This window comes from Cupressus sempervirens, chromosome 8 (genome assembly GCF_028749045.1).
Source record: "Cupressus sempervirens isolate cs-2001-9-10 chromosome 8, ASM2874904v1, whole genome shotgun sequence".
Taxonomy (NCBI): Eukaryota; Viridiplantae; Streptophyta; class Pinopsida; order Cupressales; family Cupressaceae; genus Cupressus; species Cupressus sempervirens.
The window spans coordinates 384,879,172-384,905,045 of NC_143125.1; positions in this window are offsets into that span (position 1 = coordinate 384,879,172).

A 25,874-nucleotide genomic window follows, 5' to 3' on the forward strand; every position below is an offset into this window, starting at 1 on the left:
GGTATGGATGTGATTTTAGATAAGAAAGAGCCCAAACAAAAACAGAGTCAAAGAAAGAAAATAGAGAAGAAAGGTAATATTTTATCTAAAGGAGTTGAGACTCAAAGTAATAAATTGGAAATTTTTTGTCCAAAATTAAAACTGAATGTTGGTACTCTAGAGAAACTTGGAAGGAAAATGTCTAAAAAAACTAGAGGAAGTGAAAGTTTACAGAATATTGTTGATGGGAAATAGGCAACTATTTTGGATTTTACTAGTAAAAAGTTATGATGAATATTATTACTTGGAATATTAAGGGGTTGAATAGTATTCATAAATTAGATATTGTTCAAAATTTTGTTAGAGAGTACAAACGAAATATTTTAATGCTTTGGGAAACCAAAATGGATAAAAAGAAAGCTAAAAAGCTTAAATCTTTTTAAAATTACTATATTATGGCTAGTAGTTTAGAAGGAACCTCAGGTGGAATGATAATAATGTGATGCAGGAGCATGCAGAGGTATAAGGGCAATCCTGTGTCACCCAAAAAAATTTACTTAGACTTAGTTTCTATTTCATGTCTTTACATTTTTGGATACCCATTTGGGTCAAATAAAGGTTCCAACTCTCACAGTTCCACTATTAGTGTGTTTGAAAATCTTGAAAAAATAGGAGCATGCAATTTGGCCATCATTTTGGTGACTTAGAAGGTGTGAATTTTCCAGATGAATGTAATTGTGATTTAGAGCATTCCAAAAAAAGAATCAGGTAAAAAGGCCCCACGGTTTGAAAGTTATTACAGTTTTTCAAGTTTTGGAGACCTCCTAAGAATGCTTCAAAGTCAGTTTAGGGGCATTAAATGACCTCAAAAAGGGCCAAAAAATGGGGGACAAGTGAAGCTTGTCCATAGGTCTATAGAGCACTTTGAGAGCTTTTCAAAAATGTAAACGGTTCGTCAATCAGAGATATGGTTCAAAAGTTATGTCTCCCGAAAGTTCGGTTACCGTTTCTGGATTCTTCTAGATTTGCACCAACTTCTAACAATGCTTCTGGAAACTTCTATTTGGTCGGTGGATGCCTACTAGCACTTTCTAGAATGTACTCCTAGTCCTTAACCCTCTGGGGTCTATTTAAGGAGATTTTTGGCATTGTAAAAGGCAGTTCAGAGTGGAGTTTGAGAGGAGGTACCATAAGGAGAAATTATCTCCAGATTTATGCTATTGTAAGCCCTTAGGGCATGTTTTGAAGTTTATTTTTTCCATATTGTTTGTACTCACTTATTTTCTCAGTTAATATAATTTCCCTTTTCTGTTGTTTCCATTCTATTCTTGGGTTGTGTCCCCATCAAGTGGTATCAGAGCTGGTTTTCCTGAGTGTGTAGACAGAGCGCTGACTGTGAGGCAGTTTGCACTAGGACTGTGTGGTTGTCGGTTCGAGTTAGAAGATGCCTCCACAAAGAGAGCATGGTGGAAGGGCTAGAGCTATTAATCCTAAGGAGGTTAGAGCCCTCCAAAGGCAGGTGCAGGCATTGCAAGAGGAGCTTCGTAGAGGAGCAAATATTGCCGTAGGTGACAATAGTAAGGATGACAATGAAGAAGAAGTAATGGGACCAGAAGAGGAAGTTGACGGGGAAGTTCTGAATCCTATAGAGGAAAGGATTTTTAGGGCCATTACTAAAGTTGGGAAAAGACCTACAATTGAAGTGGGTGTATTTTCAGGAAATCTGAAACCAGATGAGTTGATCGATTGGATCAATGAACTGGAAGAATACTTTGAGTATGAGGATGTCAAGGACCCAGATAGGGTTAAGTTTGCAAAGGCCAAACTGAAAGGCCATGCCAAAATTTGGTGGCAAGAGGTTCAATTGGAAAGAAATAGAAGAGGAAAGGAGAAGATCACAAGATAAGATCGCATGGTGGACAAATTGAAGAAGTAGTTCATTCCAGTGGACTATGAGCTGGATCTATTTAAGAAGATGCATGCGTTAAAGCAAATAGGAAGATTAGTCCAAGACTATACAGAGGAGTTTTACCGACTCTTGATTAGAGCAGGGCATGCAGAAGCAAATAAGGAGAAGGTTTCTCATTATATCAGTGGGTTACGACCTAGCATCCAGGAGGAATTAAGTCTAGTAAGAATGACCAGCGTTGAAGAGGCATACTAGTTTTCCCTACGAGTTGAAGAGAAGCTGAATAAAAAGTTTGAAGGAAGAAAAAGAGGGCATGGTCGAGGAGGAAGGGGAAGCGGTAGATCATCTAGAGGCCGCAATGAAACCCAAAAGAAAAATGAAGATGAGGGTACTAGCAAGAACCAGAGGAATGAGGGTTTCAATCGCTTCTGTGACCAAGACTTTAGAAATTAGAGAGGAAGAGGTAGAGGACATGGACAAGGAAGAGGAGGCTTCCATGGTACCTATTTCCATTGCAATGAAGAAGGTCATCGTGCCTTTGAATGCCCTCAACAACAAGGAAGGACAGATAGGAGAGCTAAGGGCCAAGCTAGGGTTGCTCATGTGGATGAGGATGCACAATCATCACATTCAGAGGATGCAGAAAGAGGAAAGACCTTGGTAAATGAAAGAGTCCTACTAGGTGGTGAGAATGAACCAGGACAATAGAGGAGTTTGTTTCATACCAGATGCAAGTGTGAGGATAAATGTTGTGATGTGATCATTGATGGTGGTAGCACTGATAACTTGGTATCAAAAGAGATGGTCTCTAAGCTGAAGCTCAAGAGGGAGAAACATCCCCAGCCCTATCAGATTTTTTGGGTAAAAGATGATCATAAGCTCCTAGTAAGTGAACAATGTTTAGTAAAATTCAAAATTGGGAGTTACCATGATGAAGTTCTCTGTGACATTATTTCAATGGATGTTTGCCATCTATTGTTGGGTAGACCATGGCAATTTGATAGACATGCAATACATGATGGACATGCAAACACATACTCTCTGACAAAGGATGGAGTTCGCCACAAATTGAAGCCCATGGAAAAGGAAGGTGAAAAGGTATGTAGCAGTGCTAGGATTTGTCTTGTTGATGGAAGGAAGTTTTTAGATGGCATGAAACATCAGCATATGTGCTATGCTTTGATTCCTATGAAAGATAAAGAAGGTAGCAGTGAAATACCATTTGAAGTTTCAGATTTACTAGGGGAATTTGGAGATATTATCTCTGATAATGTTCCAGATGGATTGCCACCAGTAAGGCAAATCAGTCATTGGATAGATCTAATTCCAGAAGCTAGTTTGCCTAACAAGGCTGCTCATAGGATGACTCCTACTAAAATAGAGGAGCTAAATAGATAGGTTCATGAGTTGTTGAGGAAGGGCTTGATTCGAGAGAGCCTGAGTCCATGTGCAGTACCTGCAGTACTCGCACCAAAGAAGGATGGAGAGTGGAGGATGTGTATAGATTCTCAAGCTATAAATAGGATAACTATTAAGTACCAATTTCCTTTGCCAAGGATGGATGATCTTATGGACTACTTGAGTGGAGCTCAGTACTTCACAAAGATAGATCTGAAGAGTGGCTATCATCAGATACGGATTCGAGAAGGAGATGAGTGGAAAATAGCCTTCAAGACCAAGGAGGGTCTTTATGAGTGCTTAGTCATGCCCTTTGGATTGACGAATGCCCCAAGCACCTTCATGCGACTCATGAATGAGGTACTTAAGAAGTTCTTGTGAAAATTTGTTATTGTCTATTTGGATGATATTTTAATTTTCAGCAAGACTTTGGAAGAACATTTATTACATATTCGTATTGTCCTTGAAAGGCTAAGGGAAGAGAAACTATTAATTAATTTAAAGAAGTGTGTCTTTGCAAAAAGGGAATTAGTCTATTTGGGGTTTGTTATATCACTTGAAGGTCTCAAAATGGATCCAGAGAAGGTAAAAGCCATCTTGGAATGGCCTACTCTGAGGTTTGCTATTGAGGTAAGATCATTTCATGGTCTGGTTAGTTTTTATAGGAAGTTTATTAAGAATTTTAGTGGCATATGTGCATCCCTAACTGATACAATAAGAGGGGATAGAAAAGAGTTCAAATGGACAGCAGCAGTTGCGAGAAGTTTTGAATTGCTGAAGAAGAAGGTGACAGAACAACCTGTGTTGGCACTTCCAAATTTTAGAAAAGTGTTCTAGGTGGATTATGATGCTAGTGGCAGCGCTATTGGGGCTGTATTAAGCCAAGAAGGTAAGCCTATTGCATATTTTAGTGAAAAATTGAATGATGCAAAGAAGAAGTATTCTGTTTATGATCAAGAGTTCTATGCAATAGTTCAGGCCTTAAAGAAATGGAGGCACTATTTATTGCCAAAGGAATTTGTTTTGTATACTGATCATCAGGCATTACAGTACCTAAATAGCCAAGGTAAATTGAATCAGAGGCATATGAAGTGGGTAGAATTCTTGCAGAGTTATACATTTGTGTTGAAGCATAGAAGTGGAAAATGTAACAGGGTTGCAGATGCACTAAGTAGGAGACAATCACTGCTTATAGTAATGCAGGTTGAAGTAGTTGGGTTTGATGAACTCAAGAATTTGTACCCTGAGGATCCTGATTTTGCTGAAGCATGGAAAGCTTGTAAAGAGCCTGTTGCTATAGATAGAACCAAGTGGTTAGACTATTTGATTCAGGATGGCATGTTGTTCAAAGGTAGTCAATTGTGCATTCCAAGGAGTTCCATGAGGGAAAATCTGATTAAGGAGAAACATAGTGGAGGGAAGGTAGGACATTTTGGTCGAGATAAGACCATTGCCATTCTTAGAGAACATTATTTTTGGCCTCAAATTTCATAGGATGTGAAGAAGTTCGTACAAAGTTGCCAGGTTTGTCAAGTTGCCAAGGGGTTTAGTCACAATATTGGTCTATATCAGCTGTTGCCTGTTCCATCAAGGCCATGGGAGGAGATAAGTATGGATTTTGTTCTTGGATTTCCAAGGACACAAAGGGGTAATGACTCAGTATTCATGGTGGTTGATAGGTTCTCCAAAATGGCACATTTCATTCCATGCCACAAAACTCATGATGCTGTCCATATTGCAGACTTGTTTTTCAAAGAGGTGGTAAGACTACATGGTCTTCCAAGGAGTATAGTTTCTGACAGAGACACTAAATTTGTGGAGTATTTCTAGAGGACATTGTGGAAAAAGTTGAGAATAGACTTGAAATTCAGTTCCACGCATCACCCGTAGACTGATGGCCAAACAAAAGTGGTAAACAGAAGTCTAGGAAATTGGCTGAGATGTTTAGTTGGGGATAAGCCCAAGGGATGGGATTTGATTCTACCACAGGCAAAATTTTCTTATAATAACTCTATAAATAGGAGTACTAGAAAATCACCATTCCAAATTGTATATGGGAATAGCCCAAAGACTGCACCAGAGCTGAGGAAGATAGAACAAGGGGAGAGGATAAGTGCTAAAGTTGAGGAATTTGCTGAACATATCAAACGTCTACATGAGGAGGTTCAGGCACACATAACCAAGATGAATCAAGAGTATAAAGCTAGGGCTGATCAAAGGAGAAGACATAAGGAATTCCAAGTAGGAGATTTAGTCATGGTACAATTACGAAAAGAAAGATTTCCAGCCGGTACTTACAACAAGCTAAAAATGAAGAAATTTGGCCCTTGCAAAATTTTGAAGAAACATGACTTAGGAAATGCATATGAAGTGGAGCTGCGAGATGGTATTCAGATTTCTCCCATTTTCAACATTGCAGATTTAACAGAGTATCATGATGATGGGGCAGATGAGGAGCTGGTGTTAGAGCCATGTCCAATTCCTGCTTCTAAGAAGGAGGAGATAGAAGACATTCTAGATCATCGTGTGGGTAGGAGTACTAGAAACAGGCAGTATGAAGAGTATTTGGTCAAATGAAAAGGACGGCCAATCAAGGACTCAACTTCAATTTTAGCAGCTAAGGTTTCCCATTTGGGATTTCCTCTACCATCCATAAAGTGATAGGGTCACTTTTCAATCTACCCTGGGTGTCTGATGCAGGAGCATCCAAAAGTATAAGGGCAATCCTGTGTCACCCAAAAAAATGTACTTAGACTTAGTTTTTGTTTCATGTCTTTACATTTTTGGATACCCATTGGGTCAAATAAAGGTTCCAACTCTCACAGTTCCACTATCAGTGTGTTTGAAAATCCTGAAAAAATAGGAGCATGCAATTTGGCCATCATTTTGGTGACCTAGAAGGTGTGAATTGGCTAGATGAATGTAATTGTGATTTAAAGCATTCCAAAAAAAGAATTAGGTCAAAAGGCCCCACGCTTTGAAAGTTATTGCAATTTTTTAGGTTTTGGAGACCTCCTAAGAATGCTTCAAAGTTAGGTTAGGGGCATTAAATGACCTCAAAAAGGGCTGAAAAATGGGAGAGGAGAAAATCTGGTCCATAGGGCTATAGAGCACTTCGAGAGCTTTTCAAAAATGTAAACGGTTAGTCAATCGGAGCTACGGTTCAAAAGTTATGCTTCCCAAAAGTTCGGTTACCGTTTTTGGATTCTTCTAGATTTGCACTGACTTCTAACGATGCTTCTGGAACCTTCTATTTGGTTGGTGGATGCCTACTAGCACTTTCTAGAATGTACTCCTAGTCCTTAACCCTCCGGGGTCTATTTAAGAAGATTTTTGGCATTATAAAAGGCAGTTCGGAGTGGAGTTTGAGAGGAGGTACCATAAGGAGAAATTATCTCTAAATTTATGCTATTGTAAGCCCTTAGGGCATGTTTTGAAGTTTATTTTCTTGTACTATTTGTACTAGCTTATTTTCTTAGTTAATATAATTTCCCTTTTCTATTGTTTCCATTCTGTTCTTGGGTTGTGTCCCCATCATGATGTGGAAGCTATCCTTGTTCTCATGTACTTTACTAAATGATAATAAACATTTCATGGTGGTTAAGATAAAGAGTCTCGCCCAGAATAATGAATGGTACATTGTTAATGTGTATGCACCTAACATCAAGAGTGCTAGAAAAAGGTTGTGGGCTACTCTAACTAAAATTAGGAGTTGTGACTGCTATGGTAGATGGATCTTTTAGGGGGATTTTAATGTCCCACTTTATTAACATGAAAAAAGAAGAAAGAAATGCTAGTTAGCTAGATGGTAGATTGGATTTTATGGATTTTATAAACAAGAAAGGATTAATGGATTTATATCTTCTTGGAGTAACAAAAGGGTTGGTAATGACTGTATCCAAGCTCACTTGGATCAAGTTCTTATATCACTAGATTAGAATAAAGATTTTATGTGTAATCTAAAGGCTATCCAAAAGGTTGGTTCAAACCATTTTCCTTTAATTTTTAGAGCTGAGGCTATCCAAAACAAAAAAAAAAATTTCCTTTTAGATTTGAGAAAATATGGATGTAGCATCCATAGTTTCAAGATTGATTAGCTGAATGGTGGAAAATAAATGTTGAAGGAATGACTCTTTTTCATATGGCTTCTAAACTTAAAAATGTTAAAAGGAAAGTAAAATTAAAAAAAAAAAGATATTTTGGGAACATTTTTGATAACAAATCTATTAAAGAGGATTTTCAAGTTATCCAAGATAGAATATAGTGGGAAGGGTACTCTATGGATTTGGTGATGAAAGAAAATGAGAAGCTGGTAAAGTATCATGATATAGTCACTAAAGAAGAGATTTATTGGAGGCAAAGATCTAGATCTATTTGACTAGATGAAGGTGATCCATACAAGTTTTTTTCATTTGTCAACTTTAAAATATAAAGGCAAAACTCAAATTTCAAGTCCTATTAAAGGAAGAACAAAGATAACTGAGGAAAATGATATTTCAAAAGAAATGGTTTCCTTTTTTTCTTCTTTGTTGTCCTCAGATCATAGAATTGATTTGACTCATCAGGTTTTGTTGTTGGATGTTATTCCTTCTAGTTACTGAAGATCAAAATAGATTGTTGTGTGTTATTCCTAAGGAAGAGGAAATTTATAAAGTTGTTTTCTCATTAGGAGGGGATAAGTCACTAGGCCCCAAAAGTTTTCCCATGTTTTTTTTCAAAAATAATGGAATCTAGTTGGTAAAGATGTGTGTGATTCTGTTAAAGAATTATTTGGGGCTAAAATAATGCTAAAAGAAATTAATCCTACTTTCCTATGTTTTATTCCTAAGAAGCTTAGTGTTTATTCTCTAGATCAGTTTAGGCCTATCGATCTCTACAATTTTATTTATAAAATTATTTCAAAAGTCCTAACTTTGATATTATTGCACTTGCTTACTTCTCTCATATTTGAGCAATAGAATAGTTTTATTCCTGGCAAACAAATCTTTAACTCTATTATCTTTGTGCATGGGAATATTCATTATGTTGAGAGATTGTTGGAAGCATGAATGCTGATGATATTCCTATGGGGGAGTATTGTAGATATGAATACTATAATTATATTGATGTAGGAGCATCCTGGGTTGCCTTGTTATCCTGCTCATTTTTGTTTATCCTGCAAGTTGGTGCCAAGTTATTGTAGCACTTAGTTGGTGCCGAGTTATTGTAGTACTTAGTTGGTGCCAAGTTACTATAGCACTTAGTTGGTGTCGAGTTACTATAGCAATTCCTTCATGTGTTGAGTTACTATAGCAATTCCTTCACATGCTAAGTTATTGTAGCAATTCCTTCATGTGTTAAGTTACTGTAGTAATTACTTCATGTGCTAAGTTACTATAGCAATTCCTTCATATGCCAAATTATTGTAGTAATTTCTTCATGTGCCTAGTTACTATAGCAATTCCTTCATGTACTGAGTTATTGTAGCAATTCCTTCATGTGTCGAGTTACCTAGTGTATGCCAAGTGACTCTTCATGTGTCGAGTTACCTAGTGTATGCCAAGTGACCCTTCATGTGCCAAGTTTTCTTTCTTATGCTAAGTGTCAACATTTAGACGTGATTTCTACGAGTTGACTTGTGAGATTTATTTCAATTATGACATTTATGTTAAGATCTTTTCTTGGGATGTGTCTAGACTATTTTTGGGTCAGCTTTCCTCTTATGTAATATTTTAGAATGATCTATAAGTCATTTTGGCAATTATATATAGGGTGTTTAGGCTTAGAGTTAGAAAAGGAAAAAAATAGAAGTTCTTGGAAGAGGATTACAGAGCAGAACTAGAAAGTGCAAATTTGCTGTTGAATCTTGGAATGTGAATGTATTTGTATTAGGCCATAACCTAGAATGCCTTATAGTTGGGCATGTACAAAGATATTTTAATGAATAAATAAAAGTATTTTCACTCTTCCTCCTCCTTTGGTTGCTATTCTTTGTGTTTTCTTCTATTGTGTTAACTCTTGCAAGGTGGTTTGGATAGCCGAGTGAGCTTTTAGCCCTAGTTATTCACTCCCTGCCTTACATTAGGTGGTATTAGAACTTGAGGTTCATCCTTGTGGAGATTGGATCATGTAGAACCCTAATTTGGATTTGGTTGTAGGGTTGCAAGTCTGTAGATTTGATCTATAACTTGTAGAGGGTTATGATCTTGTAGGAACCTAATTTGTAAAAATGGTTCGTGGTAGAGGAAATGTTGATAATTCCATATTGGACTAGTTGAGACAAATTGTAGCCAGATTAGATGCTATGGAGACAACCTAGAGGAGAGGAGCACATCTTGATGATGTAAGTGATGATGAAGCAACAACACCAAATCATAATCTAAAATTTGAAGAAGATAAAGATGAGGAAAGATTGTTGTGAGTGTTGTCTAGCAAAAATTCAAAGCCTACTATAGAAGTTGTTCATTATAATGGAAAATTTGACACTAATGTTATATTCGATTGGATCTTAAATATGGAGAAGTTCTTTTAGTATGAAAACACTCCTGATAATAGAAAGGTGAAGATTGCAGTCATTAGTTTGAAAGGTCATGCATCACTATGGTGGAAACATTTGCAAACTGATAGAAAAAGAAGAGGAAAGGAGAAGATCAAAACTTGGCCAAAGATGGTGAACAAGGTAAAGAAAAAATTCCTTCCTGTTGATTAACAAGTTAGCTTGTTGAGAAAGATGAAAAATTTGAAACAAAACAACATGACTGTGAAAGAGTATATTGAGGAATTCTATAGATTGGACATCTGATCTAGATATGTGGATAATGATGTTGAGAAAATTTCAAAGTACATAAATGGATTGAGATTTGGAATTCAAGATGAAATAAGTTTTCTGAAGTTGGAAAGTGTAAAAGAAGCATACCAATATGCCTTGAAAGCTAAGGAGATCTTAGCAAAGAAGCATGCACAAAGATAAAGAGGTAGAGGTGGTAGATTCTAGAAAGGAAGAGGTAGATCTTATGGTGAAGGTGGCAGATCTGACAATTTTGTATAGGATAAAGGAAAATCTAATGGAAGAATGTTGATAAAGGAAAGACTAAATAGAAAAGTGGTAATTTTTATCAAGGAGGTACTAATTCTTACCAAGGAAGAGGTAATTCTTATTCTAGAGGTGGATTTTATGGTAATTGTTTCAAATGTGGTAAAGAGGGACATAGATCTTTTGAATGTAGATCCTTTGAAAGTGGGAAAGGTAACATAAATGCTATGACTCAAGGAAATGATGAGGGTTCACCAAGTTAACTTGAAGTTGGAGAAAATTTGATGGTGAGAAGAACCTTATGTAATAAGGGAAGTGATGAGGAACCTTTTTTTAGGAGAAGTCTTTTTCAAGACAAGATGTAAGGTTGCTAGAAAATGCTGCAAAGTGATAATTGACAGTGGATGTTTTACAAATTTGGCATCAAAAGAGCTAGTTACAAAGTTTCAATTATAGAGGCTAACACATCCCAAACCTTATCATGTTTCAAGGATCAAAGATGAGCATAAGATATTGGTAAGTGAACAATGCCTTGTAAAGTTCAAGATTGGACATTACTTTGATGAAGTTTTGTGTGATATTATGCCTATGGATTGTTGTCATATTTTGTTGGGTAGACTTTGGAAATATGATAGATATCCTATACATCATGGAAGATTGAATCAATATACTCTTTGGATAAATGGGAAGAAACAAATATTGTTGCCTTTGATTGAAAGTCCATATGAGGTTAGTTGCACTACAATAAAATTTTGTATGATTAATGGGAAACAATTTGAAAAGGAAGTGAAGAAGAATCAAGTCTATTTTTCCATAGTTTCTAGAGGACTAAGTGTTGGTAGTAATGATCAGGCAACAGAAGCTGGTAATGACCAAGTGACAACATATAGTGATAGCCAAATAGTAGTATGAATTATAGAATTACTGAATGAGTACAAGGATATTGTTACTAAGAATATTCCTAATGATTTACCACCAATGAGAAGTATAAGTCATTGTATGGATCTGATTCTTGGAGCTAGTTTTCCAAACAAAGCACCATATAGATTGACACTTACCAAGAATGAATAGCTTAATAGACAAGTGCATGAGTTGTTGCAAAAAGGTTTGATTAGAGAAAGCTTGAGTGCATGTGTTGTACCTGCTATATTAGCACCTAAAAAGAATGGATAATGGAGAAAATGTACTAATTCCAGAGCTATTAAAAAGATAATAGTGAAATGTAAGTCTCTTATCTAGAGGATGGATGACATAATGGATTATTTGAGTGGAGCAAGGTATTTTACCAAGATTGATTTGAAGAGTGCCTATCATCAAATTAGAATTAGAGAAGGTGATGAATAGAAGATTGCTTTAAAAAAAAAAGATGGTTTGTTTGAATGGTTGGTTATGCCTTCTGCTTTGACTAATGCACCTAGTACTTTTATGAGGTTGATGAATGAAGTTCTGAAAAGATTTTTGGGTAAGTTTGTGATTGTTTATTTGGATGATATTTTGATATTCAGTAAGACTAAGGAAGAATATCTTGAGCATATTAGGCAAGTATTGCAGAGGTTGAAAGAGGAAAAGTTGCTGATTAACATGAGAAAGAGTTCTTTTATGCAAGAGGAGATTATGTATTTGGGATTTGTGATTTTAGCTGATGGATTGAAGATGGATCCTAAGAAGGTTAAAGCTATTTTGAAGTGGCCTACACCTGAGAATGTGGGTGAAGTAAGATCTTTTCATGGTTTGAAAAGTTTTTATAGAAAGTTTATAAGGGATTTTAGTGTTGTTTGTAATTCTATGACTGAGACAATGAGGGGAGATAAAAAGGAATTCAAGTGGACACTTGGAGCTGATAAGAGTTTTGAGACTTTGAAACAAAAGGTTGTTGAATTACCTATATTAGCTTTGCTTGATTTAAACGAAGTATTTCAAGTTGAATGTGATGCAAGTGGTAATGCAATAGGAGCTATATTAAGTCAAGAAGGCAAACCTATTGATTTCTTTAGTGAAAAGTTGAATGATGCCAAAAGGAAGTATTTTGTGTATGATCAAGAATTTTATGCTTTTGTTCAAGCTTTGAAGAAGTGGAGACATTATTTGATTCCTAAGGAGTTTGTATTGTATACTGATCATAAAGCTTTACAATACTTGGGAAGTCAACATAAATTGAATCAAAGACATATGAAGTGGGTTGAGTACTTGTAGAATTTTACATTTTTTATTAAGCATAAGAGTGGAGTTACTAATAGAGTCGCTGATGCATTGAGTAGAAGATGTTCTTTGTTGACTAAAATGAAGGTTCAAGTTCTTGGTTTTGATGAAATGAAAGAGTTGTATGATATTGATCCTGATTTTTCTAAGGCGTGAAGAGAGTGTAGAGCACCAAATCTAATAGATTACATAAGTAAGTATGATAAGTATTTCATTCAAGAAGATATGTTGTTCAAAGGCATTTAGTTGTGTATTCGTAGAAGTTCTATGAGGTTGAATCCGATTAAGGAAAAGCATAGTGGTGGATTGGCTGGACATTTTGGAATTGACAAGATATGGAGTTTGCTAAAAGAGAAGTATTATTGGCTGCAAATGTATAAGGATGTTCAAAAATTTGTAAAGGGTTTTGGAGTTTGTCAAATTGCAAAAGAAGTGAGTCAAAATACTAGTTTGTAAACACCTATTAGTGTTCCTGAGAAACCTTGGAGTGACATTAGTATGAATTTTGTTTGTGAATTACCTAAGATAGTGAAGAGGTATGATTCCATATTTGTTGTAGTGGACATATTTTCTAAGATGGCTCATTTTATACCATGTAAGAAGACATCAGATGCTGAGCATGTTGCTAAACTTTTCTTTAAAGAGATTGTGAGATTGCATAGATTACCAAGAAGTATTATTTCTGATAGAGACAATAAGTTTATTGGTTATTTTTGGAAAACTTTGTGGAATAAGATGGGTAATAAGTTGAAGTTTAGTTCTACATTCCATCCATAGATAGATGGATAGACAGAGGTAGTGAATAGAAGCTTGGGTAATTTTCTAAGATGTTTAGTTGGATATAAGATATGTAATTGGGAAGTAGTGTTGGCACAAGCTAAGTTTGCATATAACAATTTTGTAAATAGGAGTACAAGGAAAACACCTTTTGAGATTATTAATAGAATGCATCCTAGAGGTATATTAGATTTGAGAGATGTTGCTGGTTAAGAAAAGAGAAGCATTGCAGGAGAAGAATTTGCTGATTTTATGGAGTCTTTGCATAAGGAAGTGAAATTGAGGTTAGAACAAAATAATCCAAAGTATAAGGAGAATGCTGATCAGTCTAGAAGACATCATGATTTTCAAGTTAGTGATGATGTGATAGTTCACTTGATGAAAGGAAGATCCCAGTTGGAACATACAGTAAGTTGAAGATGAAGAAATTTGGACCTTGTAAGATCTTGAAGAAGTTTGATAGTAGTAATACTTATGAAGTTGAGTTACCTTATGACATGGATATATCTCTTATATTCAATATTGCTGATTTTTATAAGTATCATGAGTCAGATGATGAAGTTTTTGTATTAGATGATTATCCTAAGAAGCAAATTGAAGAAGTTGAAAAGATATTGGATCAAAGAGTTGGCAAGAGCACAAGAGGAGAAGATTACTATGAATATTTGGTGAAGTGGAAGAATAGACCTTTTGAAGATGCTTTATACATTTCTCAATTTGAGTTGGATTTAGTTCAAGTTGTGACATCTCAATGATTCTAAAGAATCATTTCTTTCAACCCTTGTTGTCTAATATAGGAGCATCTTGGGTTGCCTTGTTATCCTACTTATTTTTTTTCATTCTTCAAGTTAGTGCTAAGTTACTGTAGCACTTAGTTGGTGCCAAGTTATTGTAGCACTTAGTTGGTGCCGACTTACTGTAGAAATTTCTTCATGTACCAATTTACTGTAGCAATTTCTTCATGTGCTGAGTTACTGTAGAAATTACTTCATGTGCTCAGTTACTATAGCAATTCTTTCATGTGATGAGTTAATTTAGAAATTCCTTCATGTGCCAAGTTATTGTAGTAATTCATTCATGTGTTGAGTTACCTAGTGTATGCCAATTGACTCTTCATGTGCCAAGTTACCTAGTGTATGCTGAGTGACCCTTTATGTGCCAAGTTTTCCTACTTATGATGAGTGGCAATGTTTGGACATGATTTTTGCTAGCTAACTTGTAGTATTTATTTCGATCATGAAATTTATGTTAAGATCTTTTCTTGAGATGTGTCCAAACCATTTTTGGGTTAGCCTTCCTCTTACGTAATGTTCTAGAATGATTTGTAACCTATTTTGGAAAGTATATATAGGGTATTTAGGCTTAGAGTTATAAAAGAAAAAAAAGAATTTTTTGGAAGAGGATTTCAGAGCAGAACTAGAAAGTGAGAATTTGCTGTTGGATCTTGGAACGTGAATGTATTTGTATTAGGCTATAACCTAGAAGGCCTTACAACTAGGCATGTATAAAGATATTTTGATGAATCAATAAAAGTCTTTTCACTCTTCTTCCTCCTTTGGTTGTTGTTCTTTGTGTTTGCTTCCATTAGATTAACTCTTGTAGGGTGGTTTGGTTAGCTGAGTGAGCCTTTGGCCCTAGTTATTCACTCCCTTCCTTGTGTCAGATATGTTATATTCATGACTAAATTTGTCATTGATGTCAACATAGAAATTTTCTATGGTATCTGAAAGAAGAACAATAGAATGATCAAGTCAGTACAGATGACTAGTTGAGTATTCTCACTATCTGAGGTTATGGGAGATACTTCAAAGTATCTAGTATATGCAATTAATGTCAGATGAAGAAATGATAAGTATAGAAGAAGTTATGTAAGTTTTGGTTATGTATGTTCTAAGATATAAATTATAGAGGCATGTTCTAGTAAACTTGTTATATCTCTTAGTAGAAATATTATTTTGAGAATTGAGGTTGAAGATGTGTAGAAGACATGTTGGTGATAACGTGGCTAAGGCTTCTCATCATAATATTGCATGTATAGAAAGTTATTCAAGTTACAATGTAGAAGAATGATGTTATCTATAAGTGTAACATGTTCTTAATATGGTCCTATAATGATGAATTGAAAAGGTCTAATAGTCAACTCAAGGAATTGTTTATGGACTTAGTATAAAATAAGGACATTTTCCTTTATCATTACATGGATATGGATGGATGTGGATGATATTTTTAAGTATCACAAGAGAAAAATGTGAAGTTGAGCATAGCAGAGTAGAAGTGAAGGAAGATTCCTTATTGAGGTTTTGCTGAGTGATTTGAGGTTTGATATTTAGATCTAAGGTTTGTGACCTAGTCTACAAGCTCTGATAGTGTTTGGTTTAGTCAATAGAAAAAAGAAAAGAAGAACATAACAGTAAATTGCATGTTTGAACAGAGAGCTCTTTTTGTAGTTGAAATTGTATGTTTGGACAATAGGCTCTTCTTACATACATTGTACTACAACTCCTAATAGGGTTGGTACAACTCCTAATAGGGATTTAAAGTCTCCTAACAGGGACTCTATGTACTAAATTTTTAATAGACTCCTAATAGGGTCCATCCTCTAACAATGAAAAATAATATTAGTACATCATCTTCTGGGCATCATTCCCACCGTGGTTTTCCCTCTGATCAAGGGTTTCCCTAGTTAACATATCTAGTGTAATTGTCTATGTGCATCTTATTATGGTTACATTATTTATTTTGGTTGAATGGTTAAGTTTTTTTAAAGAAGATAAATGTTTTAATTGTTGGATAACTAATTCACCTCCCCCCCAGTTATCTTGGTGGACTATTGTTTTTAAAAATTGGTATCAAAGCATTAGGTCCTTGAAGATAAAGTTTAACAACTTTGGGAGATCAATGGAAAGAATGTTCAAGAAATATAGTTTGAAGTTTGATGGAACAAATTATGATATCTAGAAGGAAAAGATAAAGAAAATTTTTTTGTATATGGGTCAGCGATATTGAATTTTGACAAAATCAACAAAGACAATCATTGCTGAAAAGGATTTAGAAAATTGTACTGAGGATAAAAGAGATCTTTTTATGTGTGACATGAGAGCTAGAGAAGTACTATTGATTGCAATTCTTGAAATTGAATATAATAAGGTAAAATCACTTGCTACTTCACATTTGATTTGGAAAGCTTTGGAAACTTGTTTTGAAGGTGATGCACATTCTAAGAAGTTGAGGTTACAAAGTTAGATTTGTGCATTTCAAGATGCTAAAATGATGGAAGATGAATCTGTAAGAACATATGTAGGCATACCACTATAGATATTAAATCTCAAGGAGGAACCAAAGAAGATGATGATATTATATGGAAGATATTGAAGACTCTAACACCATCATTTAAGTCAGTAGTTCAATTGATACAATTGTTGATATCTTGTATCAAAGATTTCACAAAGGAGGCATTGATTGGAAGACTTTAAGTAGTTGAGAATGAGATTAGATAGTTTGAAGAATTGACCAAAACTAAAATAACTTTTAGTGTCTTGAATATTCGACCTAGTTTATCAAGGAGCACAAGTGCTAGAGGAGATTTTTCTAATAGCAATAGATCTGATGAGGACAAAAATATTGAAGGAGTTACCCTTTTGGTAAGAAGAGAAAAAGATAGTAAGAAAATATTTAAATGTTGGACTTGCAATGAATATGTAATGTCCCTTTCTCTAATTTTATATGATATTTCAAACCTCAAATCAGATCTTTAAAATCAAGCAACCAATAAACCCCAAATTGGGTATGCCAGAAATAGTGCCAAAAACTTCACAACTTCACAAATTATTAATAAATCTGAAAATGGAAATTTTTACAGAAATTTTAGTAGAATAATGGCCTAAAAAATGACATTTTCAGATCTTTATAGCATTTACACAACAGCTCAAAAACATAGGACAAAAACTATGCTCATCGAGCTCCTGAAATTAACACAAAAATAGCTCAGAATCACCACAAAAACTTAATAATATATCACAAAAGTATAATCATATCCAAATAAATATATTTAGATCTATTTTAACATTTAAAAGTCTGAAATATAGTAGCAACCGAAACTGATATGAAATACTCAACTGAAAACACCAAACTCTTACAAAAAACACACCTGAAAAACCACAAATCTGCACTGTTCAGCACAAAGGTAAACTTTTCATGAGCATGCACATGGAATAGCTTCAAACTCCTATCCTTATCCTTCTTGGAAGCCTAAAAACTCCCATTCTTGGGTCTCCTTCTCCACAGGTTTGGTAGCCTCTGAAGAACAACAAAGAAATGAGCAAAAATCCAGTTCTGGAATGAGCCCAAAATGCCTCCAAACCCCTTAAAAGAGGAAATAACCGTAACTCACATCCAAGAGGGGTTAATAAAATATAATTTAATAATAATTTTTATTTATTAGTCCATTTGTTTCCAAAGATTAGCTCCTTTTTTTGAAACTTCACCTTTTTGGGGCCTGCCTGCCTTAGCAAAGTTTATTCTTTTGAATTATTTGAAAAGGGGACATGACAAGTCCTCCCCTCCAAAATATTGCTTGTCCTCAATAAATGAAGGTTGGAATTCTCAAGAATATGTGCTCCTTCCCAAGTTGCATCCTCTAATGGTAATCCTTTCCATTTGACCAAATGCTCTATGATGCTCCTGTTTCTCAATCTTTTCTCTCTTGTATCCAAAATCTCTTCTGGTATCAAAACTAATTTCCCTTCATCATCAAGAGGTGGTAATTCTGTAGATACTATGGTTTGCTGGCCTAGAACCTTCTTTAGGCAAGATACATGGAAAATATTATGTATTTTTCTGTTTGGTGGGAGCTCCAATTCATAAGCTACCTCTCCTACCTTCTTGATGATCTTATAAGGCCCATATAACCTTGGCTTGAATTTCTCTGCCCCACTCCTCTTTTAGGTGCTTTTCTTATATGGCTTCAACCTAAAAAATACCAAATATCCCACCTCAAAATATCTTTCAATCCTTTTCCTATTAGCATATAACTTTTGTTGGTTCTGTGCATGTTGTAGATTATCCTTGAGGGACCTTATTATGTCTTGGCTTTGCTTGATGAAATCACTTGCTGCAGGTACTCTGCTATCAAAAAGTATTAGATCAACAAAATAAAGGGCATCATAACCATAAAGAGTATGAAAAGGAGGCATACCAATAGACATGTGATGATATGTATTGTAACAATATTCCCCTAGGTGTAACCATTTCACCCAAGCATGTTGTTGATTTGAAACATAGTTCCTCAAATATCCCTCTATACATTTATTAACTATCTCTGTTTTTCCATCTGTTTAAGGGTGATAGCTAGTACTGGGAGTGAGTTTAGTTCCTATCAAATGAAAGAGCTTCTTTTAAAAAGAGCTGAGGAATCTACTATCCCAATCACTAATAATGTTTCTAGGCAAGCCATGTAATCTAAAAATTTCCTTGAAGAACAATTTGGTCACTTGTGATGCCTTGAAATAAGATGTGATAGGAAAGAAATGTGCATACTTAGTTAGTCTATCTACCACCACATATATGCAATCCTTACCTTGAACCTTGGGCAACCCAATGATGAAGTCCATGGAAATACTTTCCCATTTTTGTTCAGGAATAGGAAGTGGCTCCAACAACCCTGCAGGAAAATTTTGCTCACTCTTGCTTTGTTGGCATACCATACATTCCTTAATGTGTTTAAGGACATCCTCCTTCATACCCTTCCATGAAAACTGCTCTCAAATTCACCTGTATGTCTTGAGGTATCCTTGATGACCAGCTAAAGGTGTGTCATGAAAGGCCCTCAATATCCTCTCCTTAGTTTTTGATCCTGACACTAAGAAGATCCTGTTCTTGTAATAAATCAATTCATCAACAACCTTGTACCTATTATCATCCACTAACTTATCCAAAATCATGGTGGCAAAGGAATCTTTAGCATACTTTGAAATTATGGAGACTTTCCAATCAGTAGAGATAGATGTTAAGGAACACAAAGTGGGCTTTCTTGAGAGAGCGTCAGCAACCACATTATTCTTTCCTTTCATGTATTGAATATCAAAATCATAAGCTTGTAATTTGCTTACTGATTTTTGTTGATGGTCATTCAAATCCCTTTGGCTCAAGAAGAACCTGAGGCTATTATGGTCTATCTTTACAATGAATCTCCCACATACCAAATATTGTCTAAACTTACGAAGTGCATGCATGATTGCCAACATTTCATTATCATAGATGGAGTAACCTTTCTCTGATTGATTTAATTTTCTACTCTCAAATGTTATTGGATGTTCCCTTTGATTTAGGACAGCCCCTATGCCTTCTCCAAAAGCATCACATTCAACAACAAAAGGTAAAGAAAAATTTGGAATTGCAAGCACAGGGCATGAACTCATTACCTCCTTAAGCTTATCAAATGTTTTTTGTGCCTCTTCTATCCAAACAAAAGCTCCTTTCTTTGTCAAATCAGTCAAGGGGGCAGAAAGATGATAAAATCCTTTGGAAAATCTCCTATAGTAGCTACACAACTCAAAGAAACCTCTCAACTGTGTAAGATTAGTGGGTGGAGGCCAATCCAAAATTGCCTAAATTTTTTGTTGATCAACCTATACTCCTTTAGAACTTATAATATGTCCCAAATATAGGATCTCTGTCAAACCAAAATCACATTTAGATAGCTTAGCATAGAAATATTGTTGTTCCAAGATTTCCAAAATAGTGTCTATGTGCTTTAGATGCTCTTCCCATGTTTTACTATCAATCAAGATATCATCAAAAAACACCAAAACAAATTTTCGAAGATGCTAGCTAAATACCTTATTCATACAAGATTGGAATGTTGCAGGTGCATTAGTGAGGCCAAATGGCATAATAAGAAATTCAAAGTGCCCATAGTGACATTTGAAAGCAGTCTTTTCCACATCTTCACTCCTCATTTGGATTTGATGGTACCCTGATCTTAAGTCAATTTTTGAGAAGTACAAAACACCATGTAACTCATCAATGAGTTCATCTATGCATGGTATGGGATACCTATTTTTAATGTTCTTCTTGTTTAGAGCCCTGTAGTCTATACACATTCTCATTATACCATCCTTTTTCTTGACAAGTACCACAGATGATGCAAATGGACTAGAGCTAGGCCTTATGAATCCCATGTCTAGAAGTTCTTTAATAGTTTTTTCAATTTCTTCATTATAACCTCTTGGATGGCGGCATGGGATTTTTATAACTGGTTTGGCACCCTGTTCTAACTCTATAACATGCTCAAAACCTCCATCTGGTGGTAATCCTGGAGGCAAGTCATTGAAAACTATACTATGCTTATCAAGAATATTTTGAATTTCAAAATGAAAATTACCTTGATTCTTTGGAGAGCTTGTTGGATGGATTATGACTCTTTCTACCCATGCTACTTGTCCTCTTTGAAAAGTCCTCTCCATCCTCTTTGCAGAGACCGCCTTAGGTGCTCCATTCGATAAGCCTCTCAATATGACTTCTTTCCCATTGGAATGAAATTTAAACACCATAGTTTGATGGTTCATGTAATAACCTCCAATAGAGTGCAACCATTGAACACCCAATACAAGATTTGTCTCCCCAATACCAACCACATAGAAGTCATCACATAACTCATAATCTCCTAAGGTCATCTTGAGTTGTTTCACCACCCATGTGCAAGGCATAGTGAATCCATTACCTATAGTAACATTGAATCCCTCAAAATATTCTTCTTTAAGCCCTCTTTTCATGACAAATCCCTCATCAATAAAATTGTGAGTTGCCCCACTATCAAGAAGAACTATCAACCTTTGCCCTGCTAGTACCCCTGGAATTCGAAAGGGATGTTATCTTGGGACTCCTGATAATACTGCTAAAGTGCCATCCTTTCCAATTTCTTTTTCTTTCTCTTCTCCTACCTCCTCCTTAGTGTCATGAAATTCCTCATGCTCATCTGAATCAGATTCTGAAGCAACTTCAATATAGTGCACTTGACCTTTCCCCAAACATCTATGTCCTAGAACCCATCATTCTCTACAAGTAAAATAAAGCTTTTTCCTTCGTAATTCACTCCTAGTCTCTTCATCTACCTTCCTTTTTGCCACATTTATCACATCTTTTGGTGGTAGTGTTGGGAAAGTCTTTTTTTGAAAATTTCCCTTATGTTGCCAAAGATTTGGTAGTTTTTGATTAGTGATTGATTTCATAGGCACGCAAGTTTCAAGTTGCAAGCTTCTTTTGATAGCTTGCTGTAAGGTTGAGGGTGAGAAAGCCTTAACCAAACCCTTAATAGAATCTTCTAAACCATCAAGAAAAAGATAAACAATCCTCTTTTCACTCATATTAGGTACCATAACAACCACTTTTTGAAACTCTTCTATATACTCATTAATTGATTTGGTTTGCTTTAACTTTGACAATTCTTTAAAGTACTCTTCATCATCCTTGAGGTCAAATCTATCTATCACTCTTTGACTGAGATCATCAAATATAGTTACCTGATGATGACCTTGAGTAGTCATTCCATGGTACCACCAATCATAGGCTACATCTTCCAAGTGTAGACTTGCAAATTGAACAATATCACTCTCCTTCATGGGGTTAAGTGTGAAGAAAGTCTGTAATTTTTGTAGCCATGCTCTAGCTGAAATTTTATTTGTTCCATCAAAAGTAGGTGCTGTAAACTTGCTTATTTTATTTTTGAGCTCTCTTCCACTTATGTCATGCTCCCTCCTGTTCTCTTTCTTGGGCATCAAAGTGTTCATCATATCCACATATTCTCTAAAAGGAACCAAACTAAAAAAGTCATCATCTAAGCCATTGTAAGTAGCTCTTAATGCAATCAAGTTACCTGTAACCTCTTCCATGGGATTAATGGCTAGATTTGGTACTGGTGGCTCATCTACAGGCAAGAAAATAGTTTTGGTTGATTTAGATGGTGTGGATTTTAGATTTCTTGGCTCCTCTGAAGTGCTCCCTTTCTCATTAATAGATGCAACTCCTTGTAGTTTTTCTATCAATATTCACAAAGCCTCTCTAGTTTCTGCCAAACTATCCACTATTTTCTTCCGAATATTTTGGATGTCTTGGAAGAATTTCTTTGCCATCTCATATGGATCAGCCATACTTTTCCGTTCCTTGGATTTTGTACTTTTACTTTCAACTAGAGGTTTGATCAAAATTTATTTATTCTTTTCTCACATCAAATATCTTTTTTCTCTTTCACTTAGTTGCATGCGACCATAAATTTTGACATGCAACTGATTAGAAGCAACATGCAACCATAAATTATGACATGCAAGATTTGGGTAGTTGTCAAAACTGACATGCAAACTTTTACAAACCCTAAGGCTGGCAAGATCATAGCTCTGATACCACTGTAATTTCCCTTTCTCTGATTTTATATGATATTTCAAACCTCAAATCAGATCTTTAAAATCAAGCAACCAATATTTCAAAGATCCACTGATTTCTCAATAAACCCCAAATCGGGTATGCCGAAAATAGTGCCAAAAACTTCACAACTTCACAAATTATTAATAAATCTGAAAATAGAAATTTTTATAGAAATTTCAGCAGCATAAAGGCTTAAAAAATGAAATTTATAGGTCTATATAGCATTTACACAACAGCTCACAAATGTAGGACAAAAACTATGCTCATCGGGCTCCCGAAATTAACACAAAAATAGCCCAGAATCACCACAAAAACTTAATAATCTATCACAGAAGTATAATAATATCCAAATAAATATATTCAGCTCTATTTTAACATTTAAAATTCTGAAATACAGCAGCAACCCAAATTGATATGAAATACTCAACCGAAAACACCAAACTCTTACAAAAAACACACCCGAAAAATCACAAATCTGCATTGTTCAGCACAAAGGCAAACTCTACATGAGAATGCACATGGAATGGCTTCAAAATCCCATCCTTAGCCTTCTTGGAAACTTTTAAACTCCTATTCTTGGGTCTCCTTCTCCACAGGTTTGGCAGCCTCTGAAGAACAACAAAGAAATGAGCAAAAATCCAGTTCTAGAATGAGCCCAAAATGCCTCCAAACCCCTTAAAAGAGGGCATAACCCTAACTCACATCCAAGAGGGGTTAATAAAATATAATTTAATAATAATTTTTATTTATTAGTCCATTGGTTTCCAAAGATTAGCCCCTTTTGTCGAAACTTCACCTTTTTGGGGCCTGCCTGCCTTAACAAAGTTTATTCTTTTTAATTATTTGAAAAGGGGACATGACAGAATATGGACACTATACATCTAAGTGTCCTAAAAGAGAGAAAAAGTATGAAGAAAATTACAAACCTAGAAGAGATAGAGAGTGTTTTTATGAAAATGAAGAAAATGATTTTGATGAAATAGGATTTGTGGAAATTAAAGAAGAAAGCCTAGAGAAAATTTAAGATCACATAGAGGAGGAGAATTCACTTCAAATGAGTTTAACATATTTTGTGAAGAAAATGAAATTCAAAAGATAGTTATCAGCTCCAAGAATCCCTAAATAGAATGACATTGTAGAGAGAAGGAATATGTTAGTTAAAAAAGTAGCAAGAGCTATGTTAGTTGAGAATGATGTATCCAAGATGTTTTGGAGAGAAGCTATAAATACAATAGTCTACACTCTAAACGTAGTACAAGTCAGGAAAGATAAAAATAAGACCCCTTATGAACTATGATTTGGTCACTCACCTACAATTAAATATCAAAAAAGATGATGATATTGGTAAGTTTGATGCTAGAAGTGATGAAGGTATGTTTCTTGGTTATTTATTGAAAAGCAAGGCTTACAGATGTTATAATTAGAGAAATAAGACTATTATGGAAAGTGTAAATGTGAGAATTGATGAGAAATTTAGGATACAAGAGAGAATAATTGAACAATTTAGATGATGATGTTGTCATTAAACCAAAGAATAATGAATTATTTATTGAGACTAATAATGATTTTTAGAATGAAGGAGAGCCAAGGTAGGAACAAAGCTTGGAACCTTTAGTAAAGGCAAGAGTTGAGATAATGACTCCTACTTTGGGAAAGAATATGATAAGGAATCACCCGTCTGAGTAGATCATCAGAAGAAAAGATAAAGGTGTGATGACAAGAAGCAAGGTCAATAAAGAACTATGTTTGATATCTCAAGTTGAACCTAAGGATGTAGATGAAGCATGTAAAGATGATTACTAAAAACAAGCTATGAAAGAGGAATTGGATCAGATAGTAAAGAATGAGACATGGAAATTGGTCCCTAGACTAGCAAGCAAGAACGTAGTAGGAACTAAATGTGTATTCAAGAAAAAAATAAATCAATAAGGTGAAGGTGTAAGGAACAAGACAAGATTGGTATGTAAAGGTTACTCACAACAAGAAAGAATATACTATGATGAGACTTATGCTGTAGTGGCTAGAATAGAAGTAGTAAGATTATTCTTAGGCTATGCAACACAAAAGAAATTCAAAGTATATGAGATGGATGTCAAGTCAGCATTTTTGAATGGAGAACTTGAAGAAGAGGTATACATAGAGTAGCCTGAAGGTTGTCCTTTGATAGATGAAAATGACATAATATGTAGACTAAAGAAGGCATTGTATGCCTTGAAGCAAGCACCAAGAACCTTGTATGTAAGGTTGGACAAGCATTTGACAAAGCTTGGATATAGCTAAGGTATGGCAGATAGTAATCTATACTAGAAAGAAATTGATGATAATTTGATGATTTTGGTAATATTTGTTGATGATATCATATTTGGAAGAAATGATGAGGAAAGTGAGAAGTTTGTAGAACAGATGAAAAAAGAATTTGAAATGAGTATGATAGGAGAAATGAAATATTTCCTGAGATTGCTGATTGTACAGAACAAAGAAGGAATATTTATTTCTCAGACTAAGTACTTGAAGGATTTACTAAAAATATTTGGTTTGGAAACATGTAAACCCATTGGAACACCTATGGTCACTGGACACAAGTTATTTACAAAAGACGAGACACCTATTTTTGAGAAGAAAAAGTACAAATCTATGATTGGAGGTTTGCAATATTTGACTCACACAAGGCTAGGTATAGCAAATGTAATTGGAATTATTGCAAGATTCCAAGATGATCCTAGAGAAGCACATTATATAGTAGTCAAAAGGATATTTAGGTATCTAAAAGGAACATCATAGTTTGGATTGTAGTATGATAGATCTAATGATTTTACTTTAAGTGCTTATACTGATGTTGATTGGGCAAGCAGTATGGATTATAGAAAGAGCACCAGTGGTGGAGCCTTCTTTCTTGGAGGAAGACTGGTTTCTTGGCTGAGCAAGAAGCAAGATTGTACCTCATAGAGTATAGTGGAAACAAAATTTATTGCAATAGAAAACAATTGCAATCAAGTTGTTTGGATGAAGTAGATGTCAAAGGATATAAGGATAGAAATTAGTGAACCTATTATCATACATTGTGACAACACAAGCACAATAAATATGTCTAAGAATCTAGTATTGCATTTGAAGACTAATAATATTTCTATGAAGTATCACATGTTGAGAGAGAAAGTTACAGATAAGAAAATTAGATTGGAG